This window comes from Thermobia domestica, chromosome 17 (assembly GCF_964235325.1).
Source record: "Thermobia domestica chromosome 17, izTheDome1.hap1.1, whole genome shotgun sequence".
NCBI lineage: Eukaryota > Metazoa > Arthropoda > Insecta > Zygentoma > Lepismatidae > Thermobia > Thermobia domestica.
The window spans coordinates 165,049,147-165,062,182 of NC_137470.1; the positions used below are offsets into that span (position 1 = coordinate 165,049,147).

The following is a 13,036-nucleotide window of genomic DNA, read 5'->3' on the forward strand; positions in this document are numbered from 1 at the left end:
AAGTTCTAAGCGTAGCTTGGTGGTTCTCCTTGACTGTGGTTAAACACCTTATACGCTGCGTCTATCAATTAATATAACGAAGTATAAAATAGCCCTACAAATTAAAAGGGGTCGGGAGTATTAAAAATTCAGGATTTGGAGTCTAAGCTTCTGTGTACCTATTTCGCAACCCTGGAACCTAGAACGATTTTTTAAAAATTCAATTATATTTGGAGAGGAGACGATACATTGAAAACCTTTTTCCTCAAAGTAGGTTTCTTATTCGAAGACATTTTCTCTTAGTAAAAATTATTCTCCAGTTGCATACTTATATACTCATCCCAGTTTTCATGAAAACCAACATAGTCATGATGGCTGTCCAGCTGGAAGTCAAACTACGGATATTACGAGTGACAGTCGGAATGAAGTAACTTTTTTTTTTTTTTTTTAATGCTGTATTCGAGAAAGATGTTAAATGTTCACCACATATACTTAAGATTAAGTAAAGTTAATTTCTTCGGAAACAGCAAATTTAAGACAGTCGCTGCAGGATCTGAACACTGTCCTTCGGTACGCGTGATTGCTGGTTCAAATCCACTGAGGATGCAATTGAACGCAGTGAATCGGAGTCTGCCAAAAATTGTAGGTCCCGTTAGTAAAATCTCCTTAGCAAAGGAAACATGAAATAGTTGGTTGGCTGTATCTTGTGGTCGCGAGAAAACTTTGGATTGAAATCTTTAAATTTAACGTCCCACGATTATGCCGGTTAGGCTAAAGGAGACGGTGATAATGAGAAATGAGTGAAATGAAGAGTGGCAGGAAACGGGAGAACCCCGAGAAAATCCATAAGCACGGTGTTTGTCCACCACAAAGTCCACACGGCACGAGCTGGGATCAAACCAGGGACCCCAAGCACCGGAGGTCTACCACTGAGCCACCGCGCCCCCAAAACTTTGGATTGAGTTCTTTATGTAATTTGTGTTTTGGAAAATTACAAGGATGTGCAAAAGTGTGGGTATTATCACTTTCATGTAATAAAGGAAGACTTATTTATGCAATTCACGTGAGAAACATCGGAATTCGAGTGTAAAAATGTACGACACACTTTCGGAAGTAATGCCCACAATTTAAATCCTGTAAGAAAATCAACTTACTGACGATGTAACGGATGTGGTCTGGTTTACTTGATCTACTTCGAAGAAAGTAAAATGTACAGGGGACAAAAATAGTGTTAAGAAAGTTTGTGGTAATGTTAAAACGCAAATTCTAATGCTTTGAAATTAAAACATTGGAATAAGAAAGAAAAAAGAAATGAACTATATGAGTTTCCGCCGCGAGGAGGATTGGCAGTAGCTGATTGTCAAATATGAAAATTATATTAAAAAAATAACCGAACCTAACCCAACCCACTGTAGCTTATTTTATAAACTGTGAAAGAAAACAAAAGCTATGAACTGCCATTTCGGTGTGACGCGACTATTATTCCTCTGCGTGCCATTATATCCGGTATGTGGTGGACGAACATCGTGTGCGTGGGTTTCCTCGGGGTTCTCCCGCTTTCTTCATTCTACCACTTCACTTCTTTCTCATCATCGTCTCCTTTAGCCTAGCCGGCATAATTGTGGGACGTAAAACTCAAATATTTCATTTCATTTTTCTATTATGTACGTCTCTGAATTAACTTGAGTGCGTATTTTACAAATTATTACGACGTGCTTTCCGTAACATGTTTTCTCGCTATATGCTTGCACTTATGGAAGTGACAAGGATAATTATTTTTTAAAACTAGTTCTATAGAGCGTATAATACTGTTCAGTAACTAGCTCAAGATTGGAGTAGATAAAGTAAACATCTGAGGAATGCAATTTTGTAACACATCGAATTTTGTACTTTAGAATTCTTAATATTACACATATGATGAACCAGTTATCTGCATGCTTGCTAAGTAGAGGAGAGGGTGCAAATGTGGAAACATGAGGGTAATGTGGAAACGTAACGTATGTTGATTGCAGAGAGCTTTACCCTAGCAGCAATTGTCGTAAACAATCACCCTCATCCCCATTCGGCACGGCACAACGCTATGAAGCAGTCGGCCAGTGTAGTTAATGGTGGTGCGTCGATTGTTGTTTACACATTTTCGAGAAGTTTTTGGCGGTAAGTGTGTAGTATTATTAAGTCTAAAGTATCATAGAAGTAGTGTAATATATATTAGAGTATTGTGAAAGGAGGTTATTGGGAAGGTATTGGTGGCTTTCAATCAATCACAAGCAAACGTGTTTTTAACTTAACTCGTACAATCCAATTTGACTACAGTGCTGGTAACTTGAAAACATGTGGATGAGGGAAATGTGGAAACGTTTCCACATTTCCCTCACCCTAAAGTCCATTGCATTGTTTTATTATTAGTGAATAATTTATTGAAGATAACACACATTTGAATCATACAAGTATATGTTAGATACGTTTTATTCATGGCCTAAGTGAGGGGTATGGCTTTGGTGTAAAGCAAAGTGGAAACTAACAAAGAGGCGGAAAAAAGGCAAATAATTGTCTCCACGATTTTTCTTACAGGGTTCTAGCGTACCGAGTACCTCTTCAGAGGATCCCAGTGTACCGAGCACCTCTTCACAGGATCCCAGCGTTCTGAGCACATGTTCAAAAGTTTGTGTGTCACCATGTGAAATCATGAAAATACCCCCTTTGAAGAGGAAGCCTTCGAATAGAGGCCGTAAGCCGAGTTCTTGCGCTGTTTTCACATCGTCTCAGTAGAGAAAACAGCTCGAGGAATCATTATCTAAGAGTACGACTTAACCTAAACAGAAGCCACCTGCAGCCGGTAAGAAAACTAGAAAAATGCCCAAAGTTCCTCCTCCAATTAAAAAAAAAAAAAAAAAAATGCAGTCTATCTTCCAGTTGGAGTAGAAGAGCCCACCGAAAAAGACGCCCTGTGCATGTTTTATGGGAATCTATTTTCGAAAGATATGCGTGGTGATATAACCGCTACCAGGTTATAGAAGGATTTTTTGTGGACGCCCTGTATATTTCGTGAAGACAGTGATTATTATTTTCGATTTATACTTTATTCTGCAACGCATATAAGTTCTTTCTTTGGTGGGAATTGCTTCTTTCCCACACAATTGGACAAAGAAGTCTTTCATCGTTTTTTCATATATATATTTAAAACGTTGCTTTTGCTGAGAACATTTCGGTTAGTGACTAACCATTTCAGTGTTTCTCCCTGACTTATTATATGCACAGTATATATTCTGCAGTTATTTGGAACTGAATTAAGTGCTTTCTTTAATCGTTTATGGAAACATTACAATAGATTAGAGAAATACGGGCTGACCAGATGTCCCAGTAGCCGAAGTGGCACCAACTGCGTTGTATTCCAGCCCGTTATCTGTACTTTCTCACGCCAAAGTTATCGCAGTGTCTAGTGCATTATGGGCAGTTGACTAAAATTAACACAAATTGTTTTCCGTATTCTGTTTGTATGTGCATACAGGTGAGTAACTGAGTAATTTTTGAAATGAACTGCCAACACTATTCCGTTGACCATTGCAACCCGTAGCTTGAGCTTGGAAGCTCAGGGAGTTTGACTCCAGGTCTGGAAGATGCAACCACGCATCTCGCGTTGAACTTCAAACATAAGTTGTGTTAAGGGGCACAAGCTATTTAGCCGGTGAAGGACGATTTCTTACGGCTAGCCCCAATCAGTGAAATCCCAGGTCCTCAGACCTTGTGCGTTTAAAAAGTTATATACGCGCCCACCAATATCAGTATCCCACTGGGCAGATCTTTTTTTCGAAGATTCACCTTTACGCTGCAGGACTGTTCAGCGTAACAACTGGATTCATCGTGGGACGATCCAGACAACTTTTCCCCAGTGCTAATCCCCCAAGTGTGTTAATGGTGTGAGCGAAGAATTTATAGTGATATCTGAATTATAATCATATATATATATAAAGGGCTATATTTCCCGAAAAGGGCAAAGCGTAATTTCAGCGGCAAAATTTATTAGTGTCCAGTGTTGTATTCATTTCTCTTCGTTATTTTTTTTTCAAAATAGTGTTCTAATAAATAAGTATAGTGTCATTTAATTCAGTGTGTTTTCGTTGTTTGTATGAGTGATGTTTGTGTGCGTTATGGTCTGGATGACCGTCTGATCGTCCGTGAGGTTTTCGAGACGAGACACCCGAACCTCTCGGCGCCTAATGCTCATCTCATAATTGAGACCGACGAGCTTTTTGGGAAACAGTTTGTAACCTTTCTTGGAGAGGTCTTCGTCGTCCTGTCCAGGTAAGTTAAAGTATCAGGAGTATACTTATTGGTAATACCACGAGCCGAGGACAGCGAACAGAACTACAGGCGGTTACAAATAAATAGCTGCCCGAACATGGACCACGAACTGAGGACGAATACCAGATGGTTACAAATAAATGGACGCCCGAACAGCGACTTGAACTCAGGACCGGTTACAGTGAACTATGGATTCAATGTCAATTATGTAAGAAATGGAATCACTTTGAGTGTGCCGGTGTGGAAACTGACATTTATATCTGTGATATCTGCAAATAAGACTTAACCTACATAACGTCTTTGTCTGTTGACAACAAAACCTTGTATCGAAATTTGTTTACTTTGTAACTATCAGCTTTTTAACTTTGTAATCATTTAAAATCTTTTGTTGTCTTTGTTTCATCTACAGATTAAAACATATTATGATTAAAAACATACTATGATCAAACAACTTTATGTGTATACACATTGATTTATTGTAATTTTAGGGTGTTTCCACATTACCCTCAGTTTTTAAAAAACCGAAATATGCTAGTACATGTGCCAAATATTTTTTTTTATTTTTTACATACATAGTTTTTGGACTTGCAAATTATGGTCCCATTTTTCTAACATTCTAAGATATTTTGAGACAATTTTCCAGGTTAAATTAACGATTCACTGCTTTTTTACAAATTAAATTCAAACTGGGTTTTCACATTTGCACCCCCTCCTCTACTGATATACATCCTCAAACTCGTAACCAGCCCAAAAGTGTAGGTAGGACCCGGTAGAAGTTAGGGAGGTCCCATCTAGCCATATTATAATTATAGTATATTGCAAGCCTACCGTGAAAATTTTAGGTGGGCCCGGCAGGGTTTGAAAAACCCGGGTATTTTTGAAAAAAAACCCAACCCACCTGGGTCCATGTGGGTTTTTTCGGTTATTTTCGGGTTTAATTGTTTTCTTTCGAAATATTTCAAAGTCTTTGGGGTAAAAATGTTAAAATGTGATTTACATTTCAAGATTGTCATTGTCACAACTTGCAACATTTTTCTATTCAATGCTGTTTTGAAAAAATGGCCGCCATTTTGAATTTTTTTATTGGATAGCTGAAAAATCTATACAGCAAATTTAGAATGTCTCGTGCTTCACCCTCAAAATTTGAACTTAAAAAGTCCGAAAATTGCACCCTGTAGCATGGATACACGCTATTTTGAATAATGGCCGCCATTTTGAAGTTTTATGCCGCCAAAATATATACAGCTAATTTAGTCTTTCGTGCTTCTACTCTGAAAATTTCAACCTGAAACACTGAAAACTGCCCTTTGTAGCGTGGATATCCGCTATTTTTTAAAAGAGCCATTTTGTAATTTTACGTTGGTATGCCGCCAAAATCTATGCAGAAAATTTAGTCTCTCCAGTTTGTATCCTGAAAATTTAAAAGACCGAAAGTTGAACACTGTGTAGTACAGGCAGACAAACGAACAAATGTAGATCATCCCAGGAGCCTCAGTGACGTTCGCCAAATATGAATACCAAATAGCTATATTAATTTGAAACAAAGACATAATTCATCAAAATGTCTTATATGAAATAAATATTTTTCAACGTAAAATAAATGGTTTTATTGCTGAAGTTCATTTTCAATGCTTTGTGCGTTCAATTACGGGAATTTTCTGAGCACTTGTTGCAAGACGGTTCTTTTCTAGTGTTGGCAACTATGGAAAGTAGAAAAACCGGCACCCCCTCAAAATTCCCTATGATATAGTTCTAAGTGTGATATATCTCTGTTCGGACCCCCTCCCCCCATGGGAAGGAAAATACTATCGTGAACAAAAGTGCATTAGTACCTGTATTCTGCATATCCTTAATACATTCACTAATAAGCCTAATGCTATAAAGTAGGAATGGCCAAAATTTTCGGGATTCCGGAAATTTCACTTTCCTGATTTCGGAAAATTCCGGAATTCAGAATTTTTTCCGAATTCCAGAATTGGCCATCCTTACTATAAATGAGAAACTGAAATCGGCATTGATCATTTATTTGTATTTATCACCACTTCTTTAAAATTATCGAAACAAATGAATAAATTAATCTTTATGTGACATTTTTGGATTTGTAAAATGAAATTAATTCTTGAAACACACTTCAACTACAGGAAATTGCTTTAAGTTTTACTCTCAATAAATGTATAAAGTTCCTTACAAATAAATTTCAAATTTTACGTGATATAGTCCCTGTCATCTCTTCAAAATTATGTAAGCAAATGAACAAAATATATTAATCGCTGATAGATGGTGAAAGGTGAGCTTTGGATTTACAGAATGAAAGTTATTTTTTAAATCTATACTTTGAACTAGATAAAAGTTTGAAAAAAACGGTCATAAATGGGCTGGTAAGAAGTTAGCAGTGGTCACCGGCTTTAATCAAAATAACAGCAATATTTCCGGCCAGGCCAATGAAAAACCAACCTTATTCTTTTCCGAAAATTAATTTAAAACAATTAACAAAGATAGGCCTATAATTCACATGTTATAAAGTAAATGTTTCAAAATGTAATAAATGAAATATCTTCCAGAGTAAAATAAATAGTTTTATTGTTGAAGTATTCAATTACGATGCTTTGCGCATTCAATTGCGGGAATTTCCCGAACACTTCTTTCACGACAGGTTTTCCCTGAAAATGCAGCTTGCTTTACTGTACATCGAAACTTCCATTAATACTGAAGTTTGAATTCAGCACTTGAAATAGTAAGCGTTACGTAGTCTTGGTAGCTCCGAGCATTAAGCTTCTTAATTTTCAAGAGAATTTTTACGCTATTGCTGGTGTTGACTCTACAGAATGCTTATCTGAAGGGTAGCAACAAATGACTGTTGTTGTTGGAAAACCAAATTTTACTGAATACTTTTGTTACTGAATACTTTTGTATTTACATATTTACTGTTAGTACCGGTACCTATGACCTTAAACCCGTCAACGTATGAGGGATAACGTCTATCGGCGGCGCCGAGTTAGCAAGCACACTATTCACGGAAAGTACTTTTCTAAAATATAAAATTGCTTATTTTACTTCAAATAGGCTATAAGCATAATCCACACATTAATTTGTTCTATAATTATCTCAAGCTAAGGGAAGTTTTTTTTTTTTTTTAATTCATTCATTCAGTTTATTCAGAACTTCATAAAGGTCTTATGTTGAATGTTGTTGTCTATCTTAAAGTGAAAGCTCAAAATCTGATAAAAATAACTTTCAATGTGATCGATCACCTTAGTTATACTAATAATATACTAACAAAAAGCTCAAAAACCCAGGTGGGTTTTTTTCAGGTGGGTCCAACCCGAAAAAACCCGCTGGGTTTTCTCGAGCTGGGCCCACTTGGGCAAACCCTGGGGCCCGGTCCCTGTAGCCTCCCCCTTTATATCCTGTTTCTGCATTGACAGGATTTTAATGAATGAAAAAAAAAATGAGCATTTCTTTGTGATCTTAAAAATCATTCAATAAGAGCCTAGCGTGCAGTTTTACTATACGGATCCATAATATAAGTAGCAGTAGTAGTAGTAAACAGGGACGCAAATCTATCTTCAACATTGGGGGGGGGGTAGACCGTTTCTATCTATATATAGATCCAAAGGGGGCTACAGTTTCCCCTTGATGCTCAGGTATACACTGGATAAAATGGGTTTCAGTCCTGCTTTACACTTGATAAAGCGGCAAACTATGGTTTAGCCCCTTCTTTGATCATATCCTGGATCCGCCACTATCCTGGAGATTTGAGGTTTATTCTGAGGGATATCAATTTCATCTCACTTTCCTTTGTGGCAATCGGACAATAATCAAATTTCTCCCCAAAAACACATTTCAAATAGGATTATTGGGGGGGGGAGACAGTCTCCTTCAGTTACAAGATTGGAAGGGCATGTCCCCTCATCCCCCCGGGATTTGCGCCAGTGATAGAAGGAAGGGGTTAGAAGTCCCACAGGAGTTGATTGGGTTATGTTCTCGACATCAAATGTGCAAATTAAAGACTTGCCCAAATTTTCCTGTACATTTTACAATCTATGAATGCGCATAGTAAAACTTCATCGAGCATAGTAAATATTCTTATGAAACACGTACGTATTGTCCAGAATTAACTGTAATTTTCATACAGCTCATGCACCTTTTCGTTTGCAAAATATACGCTTTAAAGTATAATAGTCGTAGGACACGCATATCACGCATGGTGTAATAAGTATGGTAGTATTCTTGCTTTTTCGTGTTTACTGCATCCCCTACAACCACTAGGCACGACCATCGGACTATCTATGACAGATAATGCGGCGTTGCCATTTTCACTTCGTGGCTAGGAACATATAGAAGGCTGTGGCTGCATCCGTAGGAAGTAGACGCGTCAGTGATGGTGGGTATATGCATAAATGAAGTCGTTTACAACGGCTCACTATAAGTCTCAGTGCCAGCTCCGGAGCCGTCGATGAATTTGGGAGATACCGCTAAGAGGGACAATACAAGAGGGAGAATACCATCCGCTAAGAGGGACAATAAGCATCAACAAACAAAAGAAAAAGTGCAATTATTTATTCATGTATTACTTTGATTTTGTCTTTATACATTTTTGGCAAGTCAGGTATTGTCTTTTTGGATCTAAATTCTAAATTAGAGGAAGAGATATTTTGTTAATATTTAGGTTATAGAGGTGTTACGAAACTTGTAATTTGAATTACCTTCTTGTATAATGGGAAATATGATGTGGTTAAATGTTTCTATTTTGCGCTATCTATAGTCGACAGCCACTATATAGAACAAAATATTTTCTTATATCTTCTCGAGGATTTTAAAAATATTACTCTAAAGTAATTGCAATTACGAGTTTTAGTTGCATCTCTGTACATTACGGAAATATTCCTTCCTCTTTTCGCAGCGTTCAACTCGTAAAAGGCAATACCATTCTTTTCGCGAGACCTGCTGAGACAAAATGACAAAAAAGGTAATTACGGAATACTGTATGCGTGTTGTTTGGGCGACGTAACAAATATTATGGAAATAATTTAACATTTTAAAATTTTTTATGCTTATTCATAAAAATTTGCCGTAACAATTAATACACGATTGTTTATTTCTTGAAGTGTGGACCACCACGATGTCTACCAATTGAAACTATGCTAAGGGTCACTTCCATGCAATCCTTTATTAAAGAAGCACTGCAGGACGAATATATCCCTTACCGGCATAGATGGTATTTGATAAGATAATTCACAGTAATATAAACAGTCCGTACTAAAACTTGCGAGCCATTTCAAAGAGCGCCTGCTGCTATGCCTTTCGATCCTAAATCCTCTGTTGTTTATGGTTACCCTATTCACTTCGGTCCCACACTTCCAACTGTCTTATGGAACAAATCCCTCGTGTGAATGCCTCTGGCAAACGTACAAGTGTGCTAACATTGTTTGAATTTTGAAGTAACCTTCTTTCCCAAAAGCACCTACAGTGATCAAAAAATCGCACAACTCAGAGCGCAAAGATATCGTACTTTTGTTTTTCTTTCTTCCTCTGTATGTGACAAGTGGTTCCCGGAACATGTAATGCTTGAAGAGGAAAACTAGGATGACTGGTATTGGTCAGATGAGGCTTGGTTTTACTTCGAAGATAGCATTTGTGATTTTTAGTGGCTACCTAAGTTCAAGTTGGTTCGTGTTTTCTGTATTGTCGTTTTTACAATATATGTCCGCATCGGGTATGTCATATAATGATGAAGCCATCCTAAAGTGAATCTGAACTCATAAGTATAACTCGCCGTAAGAATCAATCTATAGGGGCACTAGCTGTCCATCTCCAAAGGTCCTAATTCACGAATTTAGGTATTGTATGGTATGGACAAATCGTGAGATTTTTACATTTTATACAATTGATGTTTAAGTTAAGCTATCTAACCCAAAATAACCTAGCCTAATCTAACCTTCCTCTACTTTGTTGGAAAGCTTTACTTTCACGAGTACATGAATTCACAAAATTCGCGTTAGCAGTGTATTGATAATGCACATGTATTGCAATGAGTCTATCTTGCACGCCAAAAACATCACAGTAGTGCCAGGTCGGTTGAAAGAGAATTTTTCATCTCTTCTTCCATACGATGATCAACAGTGAACGTTGAGTTCCCCCATGGTTAGTGTACGCGTGGGAAAACGGGTTCGATTTCCAGTGGTGTGGTAATGTGATTCAGATTCCACATAAGACTGCAGGTCTGCGCCAAATATAGTCTCATTGTTAAAAAAGGATGCTATAATCCAATCCAACCAAACAACAGTGAACGTTATCTTCAGCTGGTGAGGTAGCTTTTTGGTATTATGACTGATGAGGAAAATATATGCTTTCAATACTAGTGCAACCTCCCATATCGCTCATGTGGCAATGGAATGTTTGGAATCAGTGACTCCAGGGCGCATCAAGCCACTGTAGCCAGCCCGATGTCCCGACCTCACTCCACCAGACTTTCCCTTATCTGGGAACATCTGAAGTCAGCAGCTCACACACTCCATCCGCATACTTGAAAACTACAGCATCATTCAAAGAACTGCCTGCAACGTTCCAGAGCCTGCTCTGGAACACGATCAGAAGAGTGGCCATGTCTGAAGTATACGGTGATCATTTCAACATCTTTTATAGTGCCATCATGGGGTGAATGATTTTATTACCCTATATATTCGTGCTCGTCATATCCCAGTCTTCTGCTGCACAGCAAAATTAAGCTAACGCAAGCAAAATATTAATATTACCACTGGTATTAGGATTTTTAGGTGCGTACCTTTTACTTTTAAGAGCAAGAAAGAGTTCTCACAACTACCCATTTGTAAATTATTCATTGCAGCTTTGAAAATTCAAGATAGCTAATAAAACTCCAACTGACCAAAGCAGTATATATACTCTTAAAATATATATATACATACTGCTTTGGTCAGTTGGAGCTTTATTAGCCAGTACGCATTGTACCAAATGTTGCATCAGAATGGGAATAGAGATTATTTTCCAGCACCTTTTATCCTCTTAATCTTCCTCATGCCCTCTTCTCTCCTGTTCACTGCTACATTCTAAAACATTCAAGAAAAAACGGCAATATGTATTATGAATTGCTTTTAAATGGCGAGCTTTTCGAAATCGCAATTTACAAGAATGTAATACTGATTTGTGTGCCCACTCAATCTTTAAGTAATTTCTCGAAAAATTCACACGATGACAGTACTTTAAGAAAATATTGTATTGTTCCGAAACGCCACAAAGAATTATTCGGAGTGTCGTACATTGATGCTGGAGTCAAACTAGATAAAACTACAGTCACAAATGAACAGACATGTTTTGAGCGTTTTCACATTCCCTCTCACAGGTTAAGGAATGAAGCATATGTAGTGCAAGACGTATGAATTGGAGAAAACTAATGCCAGCACAATGTGAAGTTAAGTTTGTAAAAGTGTCTTGATGGTTATAGATCAGGCACTTCGTATATGGTTTCTGTAGTTAAGTAACTAAAACCTATGCTCCTACAGTTAAAGAATTTAACTTGTTTGGCACATTCCCATCATAAGGTTTGAGAGTCCATCAGTAATGAAATCAATATTGCGAATCAAACATCTGTTTCCCGAAGAAACTTCTTCTGAATGTCCTGAATCACATTCTTGCCCACAAAGAAACAACAGCCCTGATCCTTCAAAAGTTCCAGTTCATTACTCGCTGGGATCATGTGTTGACCGTGTTCTCTTCCTGTTTGAGAATATTTACAATATCAAAAGTTTGTGCTTTTTCTGATGGTTTCGTGACATACACATACACGCACACACACAGAAAATTAATTCTTCAGACAAATTCGGAGGTTGTTGAGTTACTATAAAATTTTCCCCGTTGCTGTTGGTGGATATGAGGAAGGAAGTTTTAGCACCTACATGAGGAAGTTTTACCACCTACGGAAACGATTTATTTCAAAATAGAAACTTAAGTTTAACAAATTAAATGCTCATTCTTGCTAACCACAAAAGCCATATTCTTTCCTTTCTGTGCTGATTGCTAATATGGACGTGGGAGGAAGTACAGTGAATATCATACCACAACCATAAACTCAATTCCAACCTAAACTAACGTCCGAAAAAAATAAATCTTTAAGTTTTACATCCCGGCTGGACTAGAGGAGACGGTGATGATGAGAAATGAATGAAATGGTGGAATGAAGAAAGTGGGAGGAAACGAGAGAACCCCGAGAAAATCCACGCACACGGTGTTTGGTCATTTGCCGCGAGCTGGGATCGACCCAGGGACATCAAACACCAGAGGAGAACGCTTTACCACTGAGCCGCGGCATCCCATTAAGGTCCAAATATAAGTAGTGAAGGAGTTCAGTTGAGTTGATTTTGAGTTTAACATCCCTTTCAGCAGCGAAGCTATATGAGACAGGACCTACTGATTAACATGGATTCCAAACCACATATGCTTCCGCCGGAAATCGAAACCGGATCTCCCACGCCAAAGGAGCGTACGCTAACCGGTTTGTCACAGAGGAGCTTAAGTAGTGAAGGAAATATGACCTCTAATGCAATAATAATAATAGTATTAAAAATTATTGAAAGAAATAGCATATTTGAAATTATCTTGATGTTGGACTAAAGTTCGTCTTCTGGTCACCAACTATTAAATATTGATAACCGCTACCGTATAGATATAGAATCCAGGTGCGACGGATAATAATTAAATCGCATATTAAAATAGTCTACATATACATTCAGAATTCTTA

The 13,036-nt window shown here is 37.7% G+C and overlaps 1 protein-coding gene across 8 annotated transcripts in view; it reads right to left on the minus strand.

Moving 5' to 3' along the window:
- Positions 1 to 13,036, minus strand: part of LOC145674466 (clavesin-2-like) — a 396,132-nt gene that overhangs the window by 297,637 nt on the left and 85,459 nt on the right. The window lies entirely within an intron of this gene.